Here is a 27152-nt window from a genome sequence, read left to right as displayed (position 1 = left end):
TAGTTTTCAGTGCTCAGTTTAGAATTGGTTGAAACAGCTCCTAGGATAGTGAGCTCGACCCCTAGAGGCAAGGAAATATGTTAGATTGCCTATATTATGTACTTTCTTGGTCATTTTCATGGTTGGACTCTTGAGGGAGAAAGCTCTATTGTATTACTCATTGTATCTCTGCAATTTTGGCAAAGGAAGAAAGACCAGGGTTTTGCAGTCCTTTTTGGGATTCCTGTGGTTACATGTATTGATGGTGTGTTTCTCTTTGTACTTGTAAGTTTGTTATGTGAATCATCTTCTTACTTTTCCTTCTGCAAATTAGACAAATGAAGTGTTAAAGTAGAATTCATGATTGCCATGGTCTGCTTTTAAGTTTGCTTAATATCAATGTTTTCATCTGTTTAAGGAGAACTCAAGGTGTTTACTTGCTCTCCTTAGCTCCTCACCAGTCATTCTTTCCCATCTGACTCTTTCAAAGGAATCAATACAGTCTCCTACCTTGCCCCAAAGAACCCCCTGCAAAAACTGTGTCCAATCCCCGCACCCAAAATTGTCTTTCCCCGATTTTCCACCAAAATCCAAAAAATCTCAAATCAAACCTTTTATCAGTTTACTAGCCTAAAATCAGTGTTCTTTATTGGTTATCTCCGCCCTTTGAAGATCTTTGTCGAGATATATCGGAGAGAGCCCTCTCCTGCCCCGTAGGGCTAGCTACGAGGCTAAGTGGTTTGATGTTTCCTTGGAGTTTGCCTTTCTCAGCTGAGGTGAAATTTCAAGCGCTAACATCATGAAAAATGGTTTTTATTTCAGAGGCACTCTTCAAAAGATCATTATCCTTCATCTCCAAATTAAACAAATTTAACAATAATTGAATAATTTTGATTTCTGATTGTGAATCATACAATTCGTTCAACTTCTTTAATGCTTCGAATGCAGTACCAAAAGAAACGATATATATGCTTACCTCTTCTGTCACTGATGCAATTATTAATGCATATGCCTTATTTTATTTTGTCTACCAAATTGCACATTTCTTCTCATTATCAGGTGGCTCCGGTGTAATTTCTGTTCCATCACTATCCTTCTTGCCTTGACAAACTTCCCACAAATCATTAAAAACGAGGGCACTTTTAAGCTTTCTAAACCACTCTTGATAATTTTCCTTTCCATTAAGAACAACTCTAACTTTGGAAGCTATTGAAGTCATAATTGTTATGCAACCAAATATTCTTCAAATCCTTTAAAATTCAAAATATATTCAATACTTTTGAAAAGATATAAATTTCTTTTTCCTCTCGTTTCAAACAAAGTTGGCTTTGTGGTTTAATGGTAAGTTTCAAAAATAGCCTAGCAAAGAGCTAGGTTCAAATCTTATATGTATTTCAAATCCTTTAGAAATATTTCAGTAAAAACTTTGTATCTTTCAGAAATCCAATTATGTATCTTAAACTTTAGTAAAAACTTTGTATCCTTAGAAATCTTTGAGTAAAAACTTTGTAAATCTAGTAAATGTATCTTATTCTCGTTTGATGCAGTAAATGCAAATAAAGCCTTCCAAAATTAAAACAATAAGCAGCCCTTGGATGCATGGAACTGAGACTTTTAACAAACAATCCAGCAATTATTGGCATTCAACTCAGTCTTAGCAATTTTTATTGAGAACAACAAGCACTCAAAACTCCAACATGTATTTTAACTTCCAAGGATATGTTAAAAAAAGAGATTTATGCTACTGAATTTCTCCAATCATCTTTCATTATGACTTAAAGATATAAAACTTACAAAGAGTCAATAGTTTGGGCATCCCGCTGCATTGCTCCACTAGATTAACCATCAGTTTCACTCTATCTTCACAGTCTTCACACTCCGCGTCTCTTTTATGCCATAGACTTCAAATACATGGAGTTTAGGAAAAACTCAACCAGGTCTTTGATACCACTGTACAAGCCCAAATAAACTCCATAATGAAAGAACACAATGAAAGAGAGTCATATTAATGATAACTCATTAACCGTAAAAACGGAATGTAAAACTAATTACATATTATACAATGACAATCCCCAATGATTAGTTAACAAAACTTAATGAGATCTGCTAAAACCTGGTTTTTGGAGGACCCAGTGATAGATTATTCATGCCCAACAATCGACAAAGCCACCAATTTCCCAATAAAAATACCATCCCAAGAAACTCTCAGCTCCTCCCATGAATTCCTTGAATCCTCCCAGGAAGTTCTACGGATATCATTAGAAAACCTTGGATTATCATCATAAGAAGGCTTGGAATCATCAAATATCTTAGACCTTGTGTCACAAGACTGCAGATTCTCGCGTTGTGGGTGATGATGTTTTTGACAGTTTTGCTTCTTCCAATTCTGTATTATTTTCCTAACCATTTCTATCAACCGAAATGTTTTAGCCTTATCCTTGGAATCACTAAATTCATTTGTGATTGGTTTTGGTTTGGGTTTGGGTTTGGGTTTGGATTTGTGGTTTTCTTCTTGTTTTTCTCAAAAGCATTGTGGTTTCTTTCAGTTACTTGCACACAAACCCATTCTATGTCTCGTGATCTATGTGGGATTTCATTGTTCTAGCAGCATTGACAAAGCGATCTCCTGTTTCAAACAATCATAGATCCTAGGAGGCTCAGGCTCAAGAGGTTTGATAGGTTTAGTTATATGTTGCACAAGATCACTTCGGAGCTCAATCTCATGTTCCTCCACCACAACTTCATCTGCGATTCCACCACTTCTGTATCTAGATTCTTATCCTTATCCAACTGGAACAATGCCCCCAGCGTATTCTAGACTCGAATGTCACAGGACTTTCCGAGAATGGCTTGCTTCTTCTCAGGTGGGATCCATTGGAGGAGGAGACGGGGACTGCTTCAGGGACCATGACCATCTTCTTTTTCTGAAGTCTTTTGGGGTCTGGAATGGGTTTTCTATTAGAAGTCTTTCCATCTGTGAGGAAGCTAGTTTTTGTGTGATGGTCTACTGGGTCAACATAGGCCAAGCGCTCCCTCAAACATGTTGTAAAGACCCCTACCACAAACTCCTTTGGGTGCCTCTGGCACCTCACAACATCATGACTCTCCAAATTCATTATGGCTTCACAAAGCTATTCATTCCATTTTGCAGTGTTGAGAGAAGGACTACTTATTCGAACTTACAAACACAAAAGCCAAATCTCTGACCTCAGTATTCTCTGCCTTCAAGCTACATTACAACAAAAACCAAAATTTATGAGAGAACCATAGTACATTGTCAAATTACATATAACAAGACACCACGCAAGCCATCCCTCACATGACAAACTGCCATAAGAGCCAATACCTGTCACCCCAAAAACTGTTAAGTGTGAAGCCAAACCAACACACACTGTGCCAATGCCAGCACCAACTCCCCGACAATCCGCTGTCCCAGCCGTCATCCCCACACTCGTGTCGAAACTACCACACTGCCATTAGTTTCTAGATCTTCATCTGAATCACATGCAAGATTCTAGATCCTCCTTCAGTCTCTATAAATTTGTATTTTCTCAGCCTTAGCAAGGCAAGCCAAGGCCCATGCCTATTATGTAATCAGAAGTGATTTATGTTCTCCAGTTATTTGATTTATCTCTTCCGCTGTTTGTGATTGAGTAATCATGTTGTTGCTCCATTGTCTGTGATGTTTGTCTATTGCCAGAAAAGAAGAACTTTTGTTATGCTTCTCCGATCTTTTGTTGCTTTCTACTCTAACAAATGGTATCAGAGCCAGTAAGCAGGGAACTCTTTGGTTGCTCCCTATGCTTATCTGTATCCCAGAATCTACATCTTATCTGCTAGTTGAAGAAATCCGCAGTCCTGTAACTCTTTGGAGAAATGTTGTTGTATGAGGCATGAGCTCTATGAAAAAAAACAACAATAACAACAACATTGTTGTATGAAACCTGTGCTTTTTAAATCCTGTGGAGAAAGAGTAGCAGAGAAGTGGAAGGTGCCGATGCAGGAGACTGCGGCATTGGCATTGAATACTGCAGAAACCATCAAAAATATTGATTGCTGAGAAGAAGAGAGCGGAGATCCACGTCCAGGAATGTGGGAAATAAATTGCACCTGCAGCGATAAGAGGAGAAATAAATTCATCTGTTGCTTCTAATCCTCCTGCAGAAACCCCTTTGGCTCTGGCTCCATCTCCCATGGCGCAATCTTACACCCAAAGCTAAGACCAGTCACTTCACTTTGGCAGTTGTTGCAAGAAATAAAAAGGCTGTGGAGCTATGTTGAAACATGTCGCTGGAGTTGAAACATGGAGTTAGTAAAAAAATCCTCAAAATCAACATATCCACGTATAAGTATATGTGAAGTGTGAAATGTTTGTCCTTATAATAAATGTTCAAATATTATATATGTTTTTATCTTTATTATAGAACATATATAATTATATGTGGAAATTTTGAAAACAATATTTTAAAAGGGGAAAATAAATTTTGAAAAGGATATTTAAATTGGGAAAAGAAATTTTGAAAAAGGATATTTTAAAAAGGGAAAAGGTCATTATCATTAAAGTTTAAAGAGTAATAATTAAAGTTTTACTTTTAAGTGGAGTTTTTGTTTTTGGGGCATCAATATTATTGAAAATGGAGACAACAGTTACAGATATGGAGAAGTTGAGTGGGGCTAATTTTTCCCTATGGAAATCACAGATGGAGGATATATACTGATTTTAAAAGATCAATATTTGCCGATTGAGGGCACAACAAAGAAACTCTCATCAATGACAGATGAAGAGTGGAATAAGCTAGATAGAAATGTGATTGCAACAATCTGCCAATATTTAGCAAAGAATGTGTATTTCAATGTGTCTAGAGAAAAGACAACAAAAGGATTATGAAAGAAGCTACATGATTTGTATAAGAAGAACACGACATTAAACAAAGTGTTCTTGATGAAGAAGCTTTATAATCTCAAGATGAAGGAGGGTGCTTCAGTTGCTGAGCACTTAAATGCATTTAATATTATTACTAATCAACTTGCCTCTGTTAAAATCATTTTAGATGATGAAATTAGAGCCATTTTTCTAATGTGTTCTATGCCAAACAGTTGGGAAAATTTAATTGTAGCTATGAGAACTTCAGCAACTATAGGGACCCTAAAGTTTGATGATGTCAGCAACAGTTTAATGAATGAGGAGTTGCGACGCAAGTCAATTGCGGAAAACCAGGGAGGAGAAGCTCTAGCTCTAGCTGATCATGGTAGGAGAATGGATCTGTTAAATTGGCAACTAGGGCCAAACTCCATGTGGGTCAGCTTATTTATGGCAGCTGATATTTTTATTGGATCCCTCTCGTTGAGAGGTGTAGGATTGATCCAAAGATCATCAAATTCCAATAAGTATTTATGGAGATATGAATTTATTTTGATTATGTAATTATTATCAAGCCAACCAGCTCTTATGTAGGCTCTAGAAGCCCAAACGTCATGTCTATTCAACCTCTACGTTTTTAGTATAAATAGAAGAGAACTTGAAGACATTTTACACACATCTCTTGTGATCTCTCTCCACGTGTTTGGGTTTTGTGGACAGAGAGATCTAGAGGAGAATACGTTGTTCTAAAGGCTGATCTAGCTTTACCCTAGTTGCAGTCAAAGAAGGCATAACCGCAGTCTGATTGGAGCTCAAGTGCCCTAGCCACAGGTCAATCAGCAGCCCTAATCTATGCAATCAAGGAGGCTTCCATAACACAGTAAAGGAAGGCTTGAACGCTGTCAAAGGAAACCCTAAACGAGATCTAGCCGCAATCATAAAGGTTATCTAAGCCGCAGTTAGAAAGGCATGAACCAGCTATATGTGAAGGCCTAAATCTGCAGTTCTGAAGAGCCCTTATACACTGTCCAAAGAGGCCCTTACACGCTAAACAAAGGTGCCCTAAATCTGCAGTCTATTGTGCCCTAAATCTCTGTTTTATTGGGTTCAAGTAAGGGCGTTTCTAGTGAAGGAAGAAGGGACGTTTAGGCCACTCCTATGATTGTTTTGGAGTGAAAATTAACTAGCAGAAAGACCACAATAAAGGAGACAAATTCTGGGCTATTTTGAATATTATGTGTGGGCTGGAAACTCTGTTTCAATAGGCCGTGGGTACAGGAAGCCACCTGTGGTAGGCCGCAGGCCTTAACCCCACTGAAAAGGCATTGCGTGGGACTGTTTTGGGGCTAGATTGATCCCTAATCAACAACGTGGAGGCAGAGAACTTATACAAGGGTAGGACACAGTTTTTGAAGGTTGTTTGGTGACTTGGTTAAGGGTTGTTGTAGCATATGGATGCCCTAACCAATCACAATTAGGAACAATAGCGAAAACAGATTGGAACAACAATTTGTGCCTTGTGTTGGGTCAAGGAAGTTGACCAGTTTTGGATCAAATTGTTGGGTAGCCTGTGGGAGCAAATTTGGAGGCTTGATTGAGTGATCATAAGCCTTCATCAGTGCAGATCTTACAGTGTAGTATTGGATACCATTGACAAGATGTAAGGGCAGCATGATGTATGAGATCATGAGTAGCATGATGATGCATGATGGTGCTACAAAGTAAGGTGCAACAAATGGACGAGATGCAGAACGATGATAGGTGAAGGAGTCACCTTGGAGAATCAGCTGAAGTAGAATTCCTTCAACTGATTTCATCGTTATACAAAATGATCTATGCTAGATCTAGATAAGTCAAAGTGTTGACTTCTGTTGTAAATGTACTATCTCTCTCTCTCTCTCTGTCTTTCTCTATTGAACTTTGATGAACATAAAAGAAGAATTGATCAAGGGTTTCCCCACACATTGTGGGGTTTGTCCCTAGCTTGCGCCACATCTTGTGTCCTCTTGTCTTGGCTTGTCTTCTATGATTTATATTTATGTTCTATCTACAGTTTACTTTATGCTGATGGGATTGCTAATATGGAAAAGAAATTAAATAAATTGCTCTAGCATAGAATATACCTAAAATTAACAGGATCGAGGCCAGCAAGGGCGATCAAGATTGAGAGGCCAATCAAAATCAAGGAGAGGCGGGATCATCTACTTTCATTATGGAAAACCTGGGCACTTGAAGAAAGAATGTCGATTTTGGAAGAAAGGACAAAAGGATTAGAGACCGTCCAATACAAATCACAAGTCGTCCAGCACAAATGAAGGTGAGACTACTGCTATAGCCACAGATGGTGATGTGTTGTTCACTATTTCAGTAGAGGATGCATGTGTATATACATCTAACAGTAGCTTTGATAGGATCCTTGACTCTGGGGCGTCTCACCATGTAACCCCATGCAAAGATAATTTTGTTGCATATAATCTCGGTGATTATGGTAGAGTGCATTTGGGGAATAATCATTTTTGCAGTATTGTTGGAGTGGGAGATGTCCAGATCAAGATGAAGGATGGACAAGATATATTATTGAAACAGGTCAGGCATGTACCAGAAATGTGCATGAGTTTGATCTCTATGGGACGACTGGATGATGAAGGCTATTCCACAAGCTTTAGAAAAGGAGGCTGGAAAATTAGCAAAGGAGCATTGGTCATGGCCAAAGGACCCAAGACGGGAACATTATACACATTGAAGGCACTGATAGGAAAATCCGATTTGGTTGCTGTCACAAAAGAAGGAAATTCAACAGATTAGTGGCATAAGCACTTGGGTCACATGAGTGAGAAGTGTTTAAAAATCCTTGTTGGTAAAAACTTATTGCCATGATTGAAATCCTACAATCTTGATCTTTGTGAACATTGCATATATGGTAGATAAAGAAAGGTTTCATTCCTTAGAGGTGGCCATGACAGAAAGAAAAATGTGTTAGAATTGGTACACTCAGATGTGTTTGGGCCTATTAACATCAAATCATTAGGAGGAGTATCATATTTTGTAACATTTATAGATGATGCATCCAGGAAGGTTTGGGCATTATCCTATGAAAAGTAAAAGTGAAGTGTTTGGAATATTTCAAAATTTTCATGTTCTTGTTGAAAGAGAGACTAACAAATTGCTCAAGTGTTTAAGAACAAATAATGGTGGAGAATATTGCTCAAATGCATTCAATGAATACTATAACAAGTTTGGCATAAAGCATGAGAAGATTGTGCCTAGTACTCCTCAACATAATGGTGTTGCAGACAGGATGAATCACACCATTATGGAAAAGGTGTGAAGTATGTTATCCAATTTTGGTTTGGAGAAGAATTTTTGGGCAGAAGCAATCAGGACCACTTGCTAGCTCATAAATAGATCTCCAACTACAGCCTTGGATGGCGGTATCCCTGAAGAAGTTTGGACTGGTAAGAAGCTGAATTATTCTCACTTGAAAATATTTGAATGTGAAGCATTTGTACATATTCCCAAAGAAAATAGAACTAAGCTAGATGATAAATCTATGAAATGCATTTTTTTGGGATATGCGAATGAAGAATTTGGTTATCGTCTATGGGATACAATCAAACATCAAATTATTAGAAGTAGGGATGTTATATTTAATGAGTCAGAAATGTTCAACCGGACTATAGGAGAGCTGGAGGTTAAGAAGGTTATTGACAAATTTGAAGAGAAGCAGGAAAACATCCCACCAATGTAAGAAAATGAACAACAAATTCAATAGCAGGAAGAACAACAAGTGGAAAATGATGAACAACAAGAAGAAGGAATCTTACAGGAACCTTTACAGGAGATTCAACCTGATAATGCACCACCACAGTTGGTTCACAGATCTTCTAGGCCTCATAAGCCTTTACAAAGGTATCCTCCTTCAAACGATATTTTGTTGACTGATGAAGGTGAGCCTAATTGTTTTTAAGAAGCTTGTAAAGTTGAGCATAGTAAAGAATGGAAAAAAGAAATGGAAGAAGAAATGAACTCTTTGTTGGAAAATAAAACTTGGGAATCGATAAACCTCCCAAAGGGTAGAAAGGCTCTACAAAACAAATGGTTTTACAGGATTAAGCATGAAGGTGACGAAAAGAAGGAGAGGTATAAAGCAAGGTTGGTGGTAAAAGGATTTTCCCAAAAAGAAGGTATTGACTTCATTGAAATTTTCTCACCTGTTATTAAAATGTCATCCATTAGAGTCGTTCTTGGTCTTGTTGCTACTTTAGACTTAGAATGTGAACAGTTAGATGTAAAAACTACTTTTCTTCATGGTGAACTGGAGGAAGAAATTAATATGGAGCAGCCAGAAGGCTTCATAGAAAAAGGCAAATAAGACCTTGTTTGCAGGTTGAAGAAGAGTCTCTATGGGTTGAAACAAGCACCTCGACAATGGTACAAGAAATTTGATTCATTCATGTTGGAACATGGTTTTCACAAGTTGGAAGCTGACCATTGTGTCTATATCAAGAGGTATGATCAAGGAAAGTATATCATATTATTGTTATATGTGGATGACATGTTGATTGTTGGGCATGATAAGAATAAGATCAATAGGTTGAAGAAAGATCTAGGTAGCAAATTTGCAATGAAGGATCTGGGACCAGCACAACAGATATTGGGCATGCAGATTATGCGTGACAGGAAAAACAAAAGTTTGTGGCTATCACAAGAAAAATATATCAAGAAGGTGCTTGATAGGTTTAATATGAAGAATGCCAAGCAAGTTGGTACACCCATTGCAGCCCACTTCAAGCTGAGTACTGAATTATGTCCTAGTGATGACAAAGAGAAGGAATAAATGAGCAGGATTCCTTATGCTTCAACAGTTGGCAGCTTGATGTATGCCATGGTATGCACATGACCAGACATTGCATATTTAGTGGGAGTAGTGAGTAGGTTCCTTGCCAATCCAGGCAAACAACATTGGCAAGCAGTAAAATGGATTTTGAGGTATCTCAAGGGTACTAGTCATTATTGTTTATTTTTTGGTCATAATGAGACAGTGCTTGAAGGATTTACAGATGCAGATATGGCTGGAGATATGGACACCAGAAAGTCCACTACAGGTTATTTGTATACATTTGCAGGTGCAACAGTATCTTGGGTGTCAAGGCTACAAAGAATAGTAGCTCTCTCCACAACAGAAGCAGAGTACATAGCTGCAACAGAGGCTTGTAAAGAGAAGTTGTGGATGCAGCGATTCCTAGGAGAGATAGGAATAAAGCAAGACAAGTGTGTGTGTTATATTGTGATAGTCAAAGTGCTATTCACTTGGCAAAAACCCAACATTTCACTCAAAAACCAAGCACATTGACTTAAGGTACCATTGGATCCGACATGTGTTGGAGGAAGAACAGTTATCCTTGGAAAAGATCCATACAGATAGGAACCCTGTTGATAAGCTCACTAAGATTCTACCAAGAAATAAACATGAGTTATGCAGAGGCATGATAGGACTTGGTGTGACTTGAATCATGACTCTTATTTGGCTTCAAGTGGGAGAATGTTAAGTGTGAAGCCAAACCGGCGCACACTGTGCCAATGCTAGCACCTGCTCCCCTACAGTCTGTCGTCCTAGTAGTCACCACCACACTCGCGCCGAACCTACCACACTGCCATTAGTTTTTAGATCTTCATCTGAATTACATGCAGGATTCTATATCCTCTTTCAGCCTCTATAAATTTGTATTTTCTCAGCTTGAGCAAGGCAAGACAAGGGCCAAGCCTGTTATGTAATCAGAAGTGATTTCTGTTCTCCAGTTATTTGATTTATCTCTTGTGTTGTTTGTGATTGAGTAATCTTGTTGTTGCTCTATTGTCTGTGTCTGTTGCCAGAAAAGAAGAACTTCTGTTGTGCTTCTCCGATCTTTTGTTGCTTTCTACTCTAACAAAAACATCCACATCCCGATTACATTCACAAAACCGCAAAAATTATCACCCCCAATATAATCCCTGAAACGCAAAATCCAGATTTCTCATACACCACCAAAGCAAAATCTGTAAGCAGCTCTGATTCCTGCAATCTGGTTTTTGCTTTCCTCTGCAATTAATCAGAATCCTTCAGAAAAAATCTGACTTATTTGCCCGGAAATCTTCTTCTTCAATGACCCCAATCATCTTCTTTATCTGATCACTCCCCGAATCATCCCAGAACACAGTTCCATCAACCTCCCACAACATCCCAATCAACCCCACATCACCACCACATGTTTGAATAAATAAACTTTTGAAGGTTGATTTTGTTTTGTATGGAAAGGAATTGTGGACAGTACCACGGGGCCGGACATTCTCCAACAGGCATGATTCTTGTCTTATACCTATCCTCTTAATTAACCACTGTTATCAATCACCAATCGTGTGTAAGCATATACAAGGTTTATTACATGAAAATTTATTACTCAGAATGCTGCAATCTCATAATTTATTGGTCTTACAATCTAGCGCTTTCTTTTATACTAAAATATAACAGGAAAAGTCTTAGCACTTGTTCTATAATGGCTCCTACATTAAACAACGTACATAATATTTTTCCAGATAAACAAACAAGCCCCTGGTAATTCTGGACCTCAAAAAATGTATACTTAGCAATCACCAATTATCTGAGTAAGATTAGACTGCCATATTTGGACAGAACAAATCATAACAACATCTTGAATGTTTAAAATAGAATGTGGACAACTTCAACGGACCTTTTTTCAAAATAAAACTTTTTCAGGAATTACAGAAATGAGACTGGTTACCTAAATATTTCTCGAGACATTCTAAAATTTAGTATCCCATCAAAACCCTTAAATCAACAGATTCGACCCCATGAATCATAACCCAAAGCACACAGGAAACAAACAGCACCATTAACTTTAATAACACCTTTTGCCATCAGCAAGCTACTCATCCTGATGTTTAAAGACATCATAATCCTTCACCAATTTTATGATATCGTGCCTCTGGCATGCTGCTCTTCCCAGAAAACGTTTGATTGCATGCCAAATTACAGCGGCCCGTCTCCTTCAACTCCATTTGAAATCCTGAAAACATCATAATCCTTCATCAGTTTTATGACAACGTGCCTCATGGCATGCTGATCTTCACGGGCAACTTTTTAATTGCATGCCAAATTGCAACAGTCCACCTCCTTCAACTTCATGTGAAATCCTGAAATGCTACCAGAATCCAAACAACCACACAATTGGAATCTGAAACATTCACATTACCAAGACCCACGGCAGCCACATCATACAGTCACCTCGAACACCACATCATAATGGAGCCATAAATAGCCATATTATATTGGCATCTAGAATAGCCATGTCACAGAAAACCAAAGTGCATGAATACTTGAACTCATGGCACAGAAAACCATTAAAATGAGTTTGTACCATAAAGTGCAAATATGGGGCTTTTCGTATTTACCTTTTTTTCAAACTTTACAGTTTTCCCGGGGCCGAGAATTTTTCATAATACCTGCTTCAGATCCATTTCCTCCTCCGCAAGAAGTGGCTGGCAATAAGAAATGGAATGGTGACAACCAGTGATCAAATTTGAAGGGCAGGTCTTAATTTCATTTAGAAGGGCACATATTCAGGTCGCACTTCTATAATGAAAAGCATAAAAAAAAAGAGCAATTCAATTGACAACAGTAAATTATTTTCAAATTTCTTTTTATTTTTTCACAGGAAAATGGTGGAACAACAACCCCATGGATGTTGTATATAAGGCAGGTCTGATATGAGCCACAGGAAAATGGTGGAACAACAACCCCATGGATGTTGTATATAAGGCAGGTCTGATATGAGCCACAACTAATATATCGAATGCATTTACCATTAATGGATAAAAAGGAGACCTATATTCCTGCTCCAGTTTAGATAAGGATTAATTTTGTAGGAAATTTTTGTGACCAAAACGTTCAAGCCAATATACAAGTAGCTCAATCAAATTTAAGTTTATTGCATGAACGAAAAAATTTAGTAAAATTCTAAACAGGTTTAGGATTCAACAAACGAATGTACAAATGTGTATATGTTTTTGGTATCTCCTTTTTTAATATGAAAACATACCAGGAATTGGGAATCCGCAAACAAATCAAATCCAGTATGTTAGGAAGCTTGTTGAATGCGCTCCTCTCCAAGCATAAATCGTGCTTAAACCTTGCTTGAAAGTCGTTTGCTGAATGATGAATCTATGCTCCTCTCCAACTTAAATCGTCATCAAACCTTGCTTTAGGCAACCTTCAAGCACAACCCAATGAAATTACAGACCTAATACATGGCCCATATTGACATCTAGTCGCTCTCAATTGAAACTACCAAATGTAATGGTATCAAGGGGTAGTTGTGACATAATAATTAATAAGAACTTCTATCATATGCACAATTAAAAAAAACAACTCGAAAAGAAATTGTTGTTTTTGAAATGGGAACAACTGCCAAATGTAATGATATCAAAAGGTAATTGTGACATAATAATTAACTAGCATTTGCATCAGATGTTGCAAAGGAAACGCCGTAAGGCATAAATTGAAGAACACAAATACAACACAAGATTACTTTGATAAATAATAAAAATATATTGACCACTCAAATCAATGCCCCATTAACTGGAACCACTTAGTAGACATATCTATCAACATTAGGATTATACACAATGATCAAGAAATTTCCCATATACAAACAACACCTTCCACAACAACCTTTTGTCACGTCCACATTTTAAAAAATGCCTTGGAACATGATTGGAATCTCCCATATTGTCTTTTTCATTATGCAGATAAATCTTCCCTATTGCTATTTTCATCATGAATATTGTTAGTTCATTGTTGTAAAGTGTTAGTGTGTTAAAATATACAAACAGCACGTTCCACAACAACCTTTTGTCACATCCACATTTTAAAAAATGCCTTGGAACGTGATTGGAATCTCCCATATTGCCTTTTTCATTACGCAGAAAATCCTTCGATCAAGTCTTGTGTAATGTGCAAGACTAATCTTTGTGGGGAAGTCACCGTTGTACACTATGATCTTTAGAGCCTTTCAGGATTTTAGACTCTCTTTCAAAATGTTGGTATTTATATCGGGGCCTACCTTCTAAAGAGTGGTTGTTACCGACGGAGTCACAGATGAGGCTTTATTTAATGAGCAAGGAATATTTTCCCTCATACTCCAACTTTAGAGTACAAAACACTAAAAAAATTATGCAGCTGAAAGTGATCCATCTTCAAGATATTTTTCCTGTCAGTTACGAACAAAATGTTTAAAACCTTAGTTCTGCGAAGAACTCTGTTAAGCTGGAATGTAAGAGTTTGCCTTGTATTTGACAAGAACTTGAGAAAAACTTCGCAGAGGAAATCGTTCAATAGGAGGGTTTCCTTTTCCCTTTTTCAGTTATATCTGTGATCATGAGTTTCCATTAACCCACAAGTTTTTTCGGATCAAGGTCTGATCCGTGAGTATTGAAAACTGTTTTCAGCACAAATTCACCTTAACATAAGCAGGTTTCAGTCTTTTAACATACATCTCATAAGTCCTGACTAATGAGACAACCGACTAGGCTAAACTGCTGAAACCTATGTGATTCCATTCTAACTAACTTGAATGCATGCTGAGACGAATTGATTCAAGGTAAAATATTTGCAAAAACAATAGTTCCCAGAAGAAAAGGTTTCAAACATGTTGAAGAAAATAAATATGAAGAGATCGAAAAAACATAACTAATTCATATTGAAACGCCTGTCTGCTTAAAGTATTGCTTGCAAAGAAAAACCGAAGATGATTCGTCCTTTTAACTAAAAAGGAAAAATTCCTCCATTTGCTCATACAATGCAAATGTACCTATACTGTTTGTTGAGAAATTGTTGCCATCCATGCTCTAAATGCCTTTAAAGAAGATAATCTTGGGGAGCAAATAAACAATAGCAGGGATATATGCCTTCAAGATTAAAATTGATGAACAGGAAGATTGCACCAAGAGTCTTATTCTTTCTGGTGAAACACATCAGAGTGAATCTATTCCATTCACTCAAGTCGACTGGAGGAGGCCATGCCCTTGGTTCGATTCTCACAACAGAGGAGTCCACTTTAGGGCATGGCGTAAAATGCCTCTTGCTCACATCCATAAGGAGCTTGGTACTGGCCAGAAGATCCACATTGACAGCCAGGCGATTGAAAAGGGAATCACCAGGCTTTGCCACGAGGCGGTGGCCAAATTCCTTCTGAAGCATGAGGGTGGCACTTCGAAACTTGGGCATGGTGGACAAAAGCTTTAAGATGAGCGGAGATGATATCTGGTAAGGTATATTGGCTACACATATGTCAAAAGTTGGCAAGTCTGTTCGTAGTATGTCCCCTCGCACCAACTGTCCATAACAGAAAAGAAAAAGGAGATAGTCATATTAGAGAAGAGCAACTTTGATTTATCGTAATCCCAAAAATTAATAAGGTATCACCAAAGACAGCAATCACAAGGAACAAAAAAGGAATTGCAAGAGACAATTACGAAGACATCACAAGGGAACCTGCAAAGCACATAGCTTAGGCTAACCTTGCAGTAAACAGAATCTCTTTCCAGTGCATTTTCCTTGTAAATCTGGCAGAAATTTTGCCAGAATCTTGGAATTACAGGTTTGAATTGCATAAATTTAATATTGAGGTGCCCAATTGGACATAAGGGGGTAGGGAATCCATCTGCAACATCAAATTTGCAAAAAGAAGAAGTGTTTTATTGCCAAAATTGGCATTTTTCATTGCCAGACAGAAAGTGCAGTACGTTACAAGATTATGGCTTCCCAAAGCACACAGGTACTTCTAAGCATCATTAGATTGGAGAAAGGTAGTAACTGAAGAAAAGAAGGCTGCTATCACATAAGCATGAGGACTTCACCCCATAGCTAGTTTTCATCGCATAGGCATGAGAAATTCACCCTAAACCCAGTTTTCAGATTGGCAAAGATTTGAAAAAGTTTTAATGTATGTGGTATTTCACAAATAAACCTTCTTCAGTATTGTTGTCAATGTAGGATTTTTTTTTGGTTGATGTTTCCAGTTTACAAATGCAGCAAGCGCACCCTTCTCCATTATGGGATTATCACGATGAACTGAAGTCAGGTCATGCAGAAAGCATGCCCATTTCCATTATGTGAATATCACAACGAACTATAGCAGGCTGACAACAGATATTCGAAAACATATGTCTCAGTGATTGTCGCAGAAGACCTACACCTTGCCCCATCCACATGGAGCCGGAGCCTGAGCCGCTACTTACACAGGTGCATAGAAGCAACAACTCATGAAGGGAAAACATGTCTCTGAGGATTTGAAACTTGGGGTGGGCATGAAGAGTCACAATCCATGTGGAATTGACATATTGTTAATGAGGTAAATAAGGTGAATGAATGTAAAAACAAGATGCAAAGGAAATTGGAACTCACCTCCAATCTCTGAGCCATTTCAGTCCCCTTTATGCGTTTGTGAACTACTTCGATCATCGAGGATCGATCTCGACTGCGATGACTCTGTGGGCGGCCTGCAGCAACTCTAGGGTTAGATTTCCAGTACCCGGGCCGATTTCCAGGACGGTATCGCTTTCTCTCATGTCCGTTTTCTCAACGATGGATTTGAGAACACCGGGATTTGTGAGAATGTGCTGCCTGCTCAGTACAGCCTTGGGATCAATCAACTCCACCCACAGACAGTACAAGAAAAGCCCACCAACATGGTTAGTGGGACGCATGTAGCACTAGAGAGCCCGGTTCAACTGCCCTGATGAAACTATTCGATCTGCCAAATGAAACGCCCAAACCGTTTGGGCAACCCTTTTGAATCAACGATCAATGGCTGAAATTGTTGCAATCGTCTAACATATAATCGTGTGCACTGTGGCTTACACGATGACAGGTAAACAGAGAGGGGAGTTGATTTCAGAGGGAAACGCGGCGTAATAAGAACTTGCATCATATGCACAATTAGAAAAAACAACTCAAAAGGAAACTGTTGTTTTTCAAATGGGAGTTTCTAAAATGGGACTTAAGTTTTAACATGAAAAGAAATTTACAAATTCAACATTCCTAAAATTCTAAGTTTTTCATTTCTAAAATTCTAATTTCAGGAAAAATGAAATTTAAAAAAAAATTGACAATTTGACAGCACTTCTTAAAAAATTTTAAGATATTATTCCAATTTTTTTTTAAATGACAAAAATCAATTTTTAAATTTTTTTTTGACTGGTAAAATTTTCTTCTTACTTCTCTGACTTGCCAGAGACCCTTTGAAGGGCTCTGACGTGTTCAATTTTGATCCCTGGTGAGAACGCATCTAGAGAAACTCCATTTAGCAAATGTGGACTATGCAATTCACCAACAAAATCACAACACAATAAGAAACCTTAACCGTTATACAATAAAACAATCAATGGAATTCTTGTAGGACTAGTCTCAAGGAAATAGAGCTCTAATTTGGGGCTAGTCAACAGGAATGTATAATTAAATTTGCTAAAGCTTACACTGAGAAGTAAAAGATAAAGTAAAACATCAAAAATGATGTGATGAAATGTGTTATGCTAAAGATCTATGCCATGTTGTAAATAAAAAATTATATGCCATCACATACCGGTTGCTACAGTCTTCCCACTAACTAATATCCCCACTATTGAGAAATTGGTTTTGTAACAGTATAAATCAATCTAAAGCTTGATACATCCCTTAAACTAATTTCCTCAATGCATTCTTTGAACAAAAATTTCCATGCTATGATTTAAACGATCAACTAGCCTTTCATTTTCAGAATATCTTGTCTCAAGGTTTCTTCAATGATTCTTGTCAGATGTTCTCATTTGTGAAAATATCAGTTGCCTTTTCATTGTGCCGAGAGGTGTTATGCAGCTTCATCTGTTTTGTCTAACCCCGAGCATCTTCACAATGAGGCTTCCTTCCACGTAACAAAACTATTCAGTTGCAAGGAGGTTGTAAAACCTAGAAATGGAAATTACAAATGCACCACTAATGATAGGAATATTAAGGCATGGGATATCGAAAACACGAGAGGAATACTCAGGCACGGGGATATCGAAAACACCAGTTATGGCAGGAACTCATATTCATTATTTATTGAGGGAGTAATACATAAACTTCCAATTGTTTATCCAGGGATGGGAATCATAAACAATAGAGATGGAAATCACAAGAAAATGCACCAGCAGCCTGCATGAATTTGTTTTTGTTAATTATCCAAATGCTTAATGCACCTGTTAGTTATCTAGGCATGGGAATCACAAATGCACTAGGTCTTAACTTAATCCAAAATTATCATTCATTAGCTTGAATCAAGTCTCTTGTAACTCCACAATGTTTACCATCATCAAATGGCAATATTTTTAATAGGTAATTGCAGAAAAATCTAATGGATGCGTGGCTTCTGCATCGTATATCATTGTGGTGAAAGGTGATGTGAACAGATGAAAGAGAGTGGCCTCAAGGGTTTTTAAGCCTCTCAGACCTTCACTGGCCTGAATTTAATTGATTTGAGTTATTTACAATAATTTATAATGAATCAAGGTAGTTTGAATTTTGTCCCTAACAACAATATGAGAGTTTTGCTATTTATTTTGAATGGCATTTTCTCACCTAATCACTTTCAAGTTTCAATGCTGGTACTTCCTAACATAGTCATGGATTACAGGGATAAAAATGACCATAAAAGAGGTTTGTCAAGTCTTGCAGCGCAGCGCATCCCTTATGGTACTCGCATAAAAGCCCAAAGCTAAATTATGTGGCCAACTGCTCTGAAGACTTACCATTTTCCAACAGTACAGTAACTATTAACTCTTAACAAACTAAACAAATTTATACACAATTGCTTAGCCATTTGACATTGGTTGCTAGGGACACTGAACCAACCAATTATTACCCTTAACTAATGAGAAGTACTTTTGTTCAGCAAAGTTATTTTTTGTTAAAAAAAATATTTTTTGGTGGGGTAATCTAATGGCATTGTTTATTAGTTAAATGTTGCCAACTATGTTTTTATTCTTTATTTTGGGTATTTTGTGAGTTTATATAAATTTATTTTTTAATTTAGATTATATATGAAATTAAAATGTCATTACTTATTATTTATATATAAAAATACATTATAAATCAATTTTAATTATTTTTTAAGAAAAAATAGTATTAATAATATAATTTAGACTATAGATTTTATAATCTAATCATTTTAATTGAGTTTAAATAATGGTTTTCAATGCTGGTTATTTTCTATTTAATGATTAATTGAGTTTAAATAGTGGTTTTCAACACTGGTTATTTTCTATTTAATGATTAATTGAGTTTAAATAGTGGTTTTCAATACTGGTTATTTTCTATTTGTATTAAATGAATGTTTTTAGTTTAAATTATATATATGTACCATTTATTATATAATAAAAATTCATAAAACTAAAATATCATTTTTTACCATATAATTTAAAACTAAAATATTATATTATATGTCAATATACCTGGCATATATATCTACAAATATTTTTATTGGAAAATTTTTCCAATTTAAAAAATCTATCCACATTTCTTTACACCTGAACCTCTTTTCGCACCTTTTAAGGCAATTGGTAGTGATATACCTCCTAACGCTTTCTACAAGTGGTCAAACCTTGCGATCCGACAACTTCATCTCATAACTGATTCTAATTGCCGTATCCATAAATTGAATTGTGGGATTTGTTATCACAATAAACTTATTTTTCAGGGGTTGTCATAGATTATTTTCCCAAGATCTCGCCAACGATTATGTCGGTAGAGATTTTTCTCATGAATGTCAAGTAGAAATGTTCAACATAGATTTGAATGATTTTTTTTGTTTGATTCAGCAAATCGTAATCGTTTCTACAAACTGATGTCGATGTGCTAAGGTAAAATCCTGTCATAATACTTTTATTTTTATCATATAGACCTTTGATTTTTCAATAATGAGAGTATTGGTTAAAATCTCTGTTTGTTTTGAAGGATTCAGTTCCGTTGTCATGGTGAGAAACAAAAGCAGAGTGCAATGCGATTTGTCCACTACCAAGAAGGATAGAATCCCAACTATCATTGCACCATATCTGACCAAGAAAAACAATGAGAAGACACCAAAGTTCTGATATGTTTCTCTTTGATAAATCGAAGCTTAGGTTCATAGATCATTGTCGTCCTTGCAACAAAATAGCTTCCATATCGACCATTTTCAGAATGTAAATCCAAAATTAGTGTTCACTTTCACATTTTTTTTAATTTTGTATTAAGGAATATCAACGTATAACCCAAATAGGAAATCTCTGTGTATTAAAAACACGCCATTTACTTGAAAATGGGGGAGGGGAGGGGAATCTGTAGGAGAGATAACGCGCACACCAATAGATATGATATTAATCCCAACCACTGTGTTAAACACTTTGATAGTAGTTTTACTTGTCAGAAGTATTTTTGCAGGTTGCGCCTTTGTTTGAAGATGGAAGAACAGAAGAATCATTCCGGAGTACATCACACAAGTTAAGGAATTTAATGAAGTTTAGTAAATACGGGCAAGCATTTACTACACCTGAAAACATAAGTTACTATGTTTCACTGTGTGTTACTATGCAACCTTTGGTGAAGTGTAAATCACTGTAAACCTTTGTTTTTACTTGGTGAATGAGCCGCAGTCTCATATGAATGTATTTTCATTAGTTAGAATTTAATCCTAAGTTTTATTGTGTTGCTCCAACCTTACTCTGTTTTGCCCTGATTGAATTCTGTGTTTTATTAAGCCTCTGCATAGTTGCGTGAAACCTCTCCCATCTGCCTCTACACCTAAAATTCTATTTTCTAGTGCAAAATCAAGCATTTTTACTAGTAGACGGAATTGCTTTGAGGGCAGATTGTTTTTAGCATATTTACCGGTAGGTAGAATTTTTTTTTTTACACTCAGAAATGGAAACATCAAACACAAGCTTGACTAATCCTCAAATACCTCAGTTTAATGGCAAAAATTATGATTATTGGGCTATTACAGTGACTCAAGACATTTGGGATTTGGTGGAGAATGGTTTTCAAGGACCAGCAGATGCAGCAGCATACAATGTCATGTCTCAAGCAGAAAGAGATTTGTTAAGAGACAACAGGAAGAAGGATGCAAAAGCTCTCTTTTACATTTTTCAAGCCACTTTCAAGCAGTTCATAAAAGTGTTTTCCCAAGAGTTGCAGGAGCAACGGAGTCCAAGAAAGCATGGGACACCCTCCAGATAGCCTACCAAGGCATGGCAGAAGTCAAGACATCAAAGTTGCAAATGTTGAAAAAAGACTTTGAAACACTTTCTATGAAAGAGTCTGAGAATGTAGATTCATTTTTTACACATGTAATTGGATTGGTTACTCAAATCAGGTCTCATGGTGAGACACTTGAGGAAAGAAAAATAATTGAGAAAGTTTTGAGAAGTTTGCCAGCAAGGTTTGATGCCATTGTTGTGGCCATAGAAGAGACAAAGGATCTCTCACAGTTCTCAGTGGATGAGCTTAATGCATCACTGATTTCTCATGAACATAGACTAAATAGAGCAAAAATCTCCTCATTGGAGCATGCCTTCAAGACACAAGTATCATTTGGTCAAGGTCGAAGCAGAGGAAGATCATATGCTAGAGGAAGAGAAAGAAGCCCACACAGAGGTGGAAGAAGCAGCCCTTCAAGCTCAAATAGAAGAGGCAGCTATCACAATCCAAGTCAAGGCCCAAGCCAAAATCAAGCACAAGGTCAGAGGTATGATAAATCTCAAGTTTAATGTCATTACTATAAGAAGTATGGTCATTATGCAAATGAATGTAGAAAGAAGCAATATGACATTAATAACAAACCAAGTGTAAAATTCACAAAAGAAAGTCAAAACCATGATAATATGTTTTTATCTTGTAATGTAGCACAAGAAAAACAAAGTGATATATGGTATCTAGATTCAGGGTGTAGCAACAACATGTCAGGAAACATAGAAATGTTTTCCAATCTAGATGAAAGTGTGAAATCTGAAGTGGCATTAGGGACTGATAGCAAAGTCTCTGTCATGGACAAAGGAAGAGTTAATATCCTAACAAAGAAGGGGGAGAAGAAGTACATCTCATATGTTTACTTTGTCCCTGGTTTGAAGCATAACCTCATGAGCATTGGACAGCTCATACAAAAGGGCTACAATGTCTTTTTCAAAAATGATGTGTGCACAATTTTGGATAGGCCTCCAAGAAGACAGTTGATTGCAAAGGTTCAAATGACAAACAATAGAATGTTTCCCCTAAAAATAAAATCAGATTTGCAGAGAGAAGGTGCAAAAGCACAACTCTCAATGAACTCACAAGAGGATGCAAGAAAAGATGCAGTTGTCATACAAGTAAACTTTCAAGCAGAGGTCAAAGATGAAAATTGGTTATGGCATTTGAGATTTGGACATCTCAACTTTGGAGGTTTGAATTTGCTGCATAGGAAAGGCATGGTGAAGGGACTACCACTCATAGAAAAACTGGACAACCTATGTGAAGGATGTACCTTGGGCAAGCAACAAAGAGAGACATTTCCAGCGGAAAAGTCAATAAGGGCAAAGGCACCTTTGGAGATTGTCCACTCAGATTTATGTGGACCAATGCAAACACCATCAATTGATGGAAACCACTATTTATTGACTTTCATAGATGACTACACAAGGAAGACATGGGTCTATTTCCTAAAATAGAAAAATGAAGTGTTTGAGCACTTTCACCAATACAAAGCTCTTTTTGAGAAGCAAAGTGGACACTACATCAAATTCCTTAGGACTGGAAGAGGTGATGAATACATCTCAAATGAATTCCTTCGATTTTGCAGGGAGCATGGAATTCACAAGCAATTTAAAACAAGGTATACATTTCAACGAAATGGTGTGGTAGAAAGGAAGAATAGGACCATTATGGAAATGGCAAGGAGTATGATGAAGGAAAAGCATTTGCCAAATGATTATTAGGTTGAAATTGTCACTTGTGTAGCATATATCTTGAATAGATGTCCAACCAAAAGCATCCAGAACATAGTTCCTAAAGAGGCATGGAGTGGAAGAAAGCATAGTGTCACTCACATGAGAGTTTTTGGATGTGTGGCATATGCACATGTCCTGGATGAGTTGAGGAAGAAGTTGGACAGCAAGGGGGAGAAATGTATATTTGTTGAATACAATGATGAATCCAAGGCATACAAACTCTATAATCCATTAACCAAGAAGGTAATAATCAGCAAGGTGTGCAATTTATAGAAGAGGAAGCATGGGATGGAAGTTTAGAAAAGACAGTCAATGTCAAAGCATGTATACTACATGAGGACAAAGAGGAAATAACAACAACAAGTAATTCCTCAACAATGACTCCTTCTACTCCTATTCAAGTGCAACAAAGTAGGCAGCAAGCAACACCATCAACAGATAATAGGACAGTTTTGTGCAACCAAGTAAGCGTTTCTCCAAGCATGCCGCAAAGTGCAACCCCAAGTGACATGTCAAGCCCATCTTCAGCAAGCACAAGAAGACCAAAATTCATAAATTTAAATAAAATTTATGAGCAAGATGAAATTGATAGTAGCACTAGTCTAAATTCTTTATTTGCCTTGTTTTGTCATATAGATGACCCAATCCATTTTGGGGATGCAGTCAAAGAAGAAAAATGAGTTGCGGCAATGGAGGAAGAAATAGAAGCAATAGAAAGGAATGACACCTAGGAGTTAGTGAACCTTCCGAAAGGAAAACATGTCATTGGAGTGAAGTGGATCTATAAGACCAAAAGTAACATTGAGGGAAATATTGAAAGGCACAAAGAAAGGCTAGTCGTCAAAGGATACAAGTAGCAGCATGGAAGAGATTACACGGAGACGTTCACGCCAGTCACGAGGATGGAGACAGTGTGCGCAGTTGTGGCGATTTTCACGCAACATAAATGGAAAGTGTATCAAATGGACGTAAAATCAACGTTCTTGAATGGGGTGCTGAAAGAAAAAGTGTATTTTGCGCAACCGCCTAGTTATGAGGTAGAAGGCCAAGAAGACAAAGTGTATCGATTGAGGAAATCTCTTTATGGGTTGAAGCAAGCACCGCGCACATGGTATAGCAGGATAGATGCCTACTTGTTAGACAATGGTTTCGAAAAATGTGACAATGAGCCTACTCTCTACATCAAAGAGAGAAATAGTAAGATTCTTATTATTGTCTTATATGTAGATAATTTGATTTTTACAAGCAGTGATGATTTCCTCATCGCTAATTTCAAACAAGTCATGAAAAGTGAATTTGAAATGACTGAATTGAGAATGTTAAGATATTTTTTGGGCATAGAAGTGAAGCAAACAGAAAATGGAATTTTTATCTCTCAAGTGAAGTATGTGGCAAACATTTTGGAGAGGTTTAAAATGCAGAACAGCAAGCCCGAACCAACTCCAACTCTCATGGGGTTGAAGTTGAGCAAAGAAGATTGCAACAACAATATTAATCTGACATTATACAAAAGCATGATAGGCAGCTTGATGTATTTGACCGCCACTAGGTTGGATATAATGTATGTAGTAAGTTTGGTGTCGAGGTTCAAGGAGGCACATTGGTAAGAAACGAAAAAGATTCTAAGATATGTTAATGGGACAAAACAGTATGGCGTTTTGTACACAACAACAAGTGATTTCGAGTTGCTTAGTTACATTGACAATGATTGAGCAAGAAGTGTCGATGACAAAAAGAGCACGTCAAGATATGTTTTCGATTTGGGTTCCGTAGCCATTTCATGGGCCTCCAAGAAGTAGCCAATAGTGTCACTGTCAACAACAGAAGTTGAATATGTTGCAGCAACAGCAACAACGTGTCAGGAAACTTGGATGAGAAGGATGTTGAGGGATCTTTGTCATGACCAAGAGGGAACGACAACTATTTTCTGCAACAACACCTCAGCAATTGCATTGTCAAAGAATTATGTCTTTCACAAGAGGACCAAGCATATTGATGCTAAATATCATTTTATTAGAGAGTTGATTAACAATGATGAAATTGTGTTGCAACATTGCAGGTCACAGGAACAATTTGTTGATATCTTCACAAAGCCATTGGCACGTGAAAGTTTTGTTTATCTCATAAACTATTTGGGAATTGTCAATGGCGACAATTCTGATTAAGGGGGAGTGTTGGAAATATTAATCCCAACCACCACTTTAAACACCCTGACATTGTGCGACTATTGTCCATACTCCACAAACACCTACGCTATTACTGTCCACACTCAACAACAACGTATTAAGTATTTTTCTCTATCATGTATTAAGGTCAAATTGTATGTTGAGATAAATATATATGTAAAAGTCATTTTTGTATCAGAGAGAGTTTGTGAGATAGGGAGGAGAAAATAGTGGAGCAAATTTTGGTTGGCGCGTGAAAACAACAGTTACCGTGTTTTACTATGTGTTACTCGGCAACCCCTGGTGAAGTGTATTTGTTTTTACTTGGTGAACAGTTATCGTGTTTTACTGTGTGTTACTCCGCAACCCCTGGTGAAGTGTAAATCAGTGTAAACCTTTGTTTTTACTTGGTCATGAATTAGAATTTAATCCTAAGTTTTATTGTGTTGCTCCAAGCTTATTATGTTTTACTGTGTTTTGTTGTGAGTGAATTCTGTGTTTTGTGAAATTAAGCTTCGTGAAACCTCTCCCCTCCCCTCTGCCTCTCCGCCTAAAATTCTATTTTTTTAACAATGCTCAATAATGCTATTGTAATAGTGGATATATTTTATGGGAGTTATTTGGAGGAATTGCTTAGCTAAAAGTGGTCCGAATTTGGGTAAAAAAAATCAAAAAATCGTGTAGAGATCATGTTTTTATGGTGGAAATAGATTCAGCATCATCAAAAACCTCTGGAGCGCCTAAAATCTTGAAGTTTAACAACTATAACTTGGATTTACAAAAATGCCTGCCATATTTTCTCAAAATATAACCAGAATTTCCATAACTTTTAGGGCAAAAAAAACCATATGTTACACTACTACTATGCTATTTTATGCTTCTTTGAAAATGGGGGAGGGAACCTTTAAGAGAGACAACACGGACACCAAAAAATATGCTCAAAATTGTCATTGTGACCGTAGATATATTTATGTTTTTGTAAGTGTTAGACTTGATTTGGTTTTATTCAATCAGTTGAAACTTACAACATTTGTTCTCTTTCCATAGTCACTCTATTTACCGTCTTTGTTATGTTATGTGCTTTGGTTATAGTAATATAAATCTATCTTCACTTTAACTTCAGTTGTTTCAATCTGATCACTTCCGCCTCTAGGACTTGTGTCTTGAGGTTGATTATGATATGGACATCGATTTAGCTTAGATTTCTATGGTTTGATTCTAGGAATTTAGGTTGTAGTCGATGTTATTTTCTCCGCAATAGTTTCTAAATTTTTTTATTTTTTTTGGTTATTTATTTATAGGTTTTATTGAAAATATTTTTTTATTTTGTTATTTATTTATAGGTTTTATTCATAAATGAATAGCAAAAACATTATTTGATTTTTTGAAATTGTTATAATTATTTTTCCCTTTATTCATGTCATAAATTATGTGTCAATTTATATATTTAAGTTTTATTCTTAATGTGGGTCATCATAACTCACATTATTTGATTTATGTTAGTTTGAGAAAGCTTGCTTTTACGTAGTTTCTTATTTTTCATTTAAATTGCATTAAGGATTATTTTCTATTAGTTTAATTTATAGTTGTACTTACAAATTGAAATATAATTTGAATTTGCATTCTAGAACATTCAGTATACATATACACATATTCATTGTTTTGTATCATTTCTAGTTACTTTGCTTTCTAGCTTTTATCCTTTGAATATATATTCTATATATGTTGCATAAGTACACTAACATAAGTATAAGACTAAATTAACTATAGGATAAAATAGGATAGGATTAACCATTGTCTTTTCCTTTTCACGAGAAGAAGTGAAAGGCCAATGGAGCTTATAAAATTGTTGAGAACAACCACACCAAACAACTAGAGCTATTATAGAGCTTCGGTCTGTTTTGTTTTCTCTTGTTGACTAGGGTGCGTAAAACCCACATCAACACTATTCCAATCTCTATAACATAAACTTTATATTGGCATATATGGATGTTTTGTGGAGTATGACACAGGTTGTCATAGAGCAACCCAAATTCTTCAAATGTTGTTAATCACTTACACAGGTTTTTATTTTGCCTTATGTTGTGTGTAACCTGTATTTCATATCATGGATGTAT

At 36.7% G+C, this 27152-nt stretch overlaps 1 pseudogene; it reads right to left on the bottom strand.

Annotated features, from left to right (window-relative positions):
* Window positions 1–13484: 13484 nt before the first annotated feature.
* LOC149249888 (ribosomal RNA small subunit methyltransferase, mitochondrial pseudogene) lies at window positions 13485–16603 on the bottom strand (annotated as a pseudogene).
* Between the last annotated feature and the right edge of the window lie 10549 nt (window positions 16604–27152).

The sequence above is a fragment of the Pinus tabuliformis genome, chromosome 7 (genome assembly GCF_031772625.1).
Source record: "Pinus tabuliformis cultivar Carrire ecotype Pingquan chromosome 7, CPIR1, whole genome shotgun sequence".
Taxonomy (NCBI): Eukaryota; Viridiplantae; Streptophyta; class Pinopsida; order Pinales; family Pinaceae; genus Pinus; species Pinus tabuliformis.
This window is presented reverse-complemented; position numbering and strand designations above follow the sequence as displayed.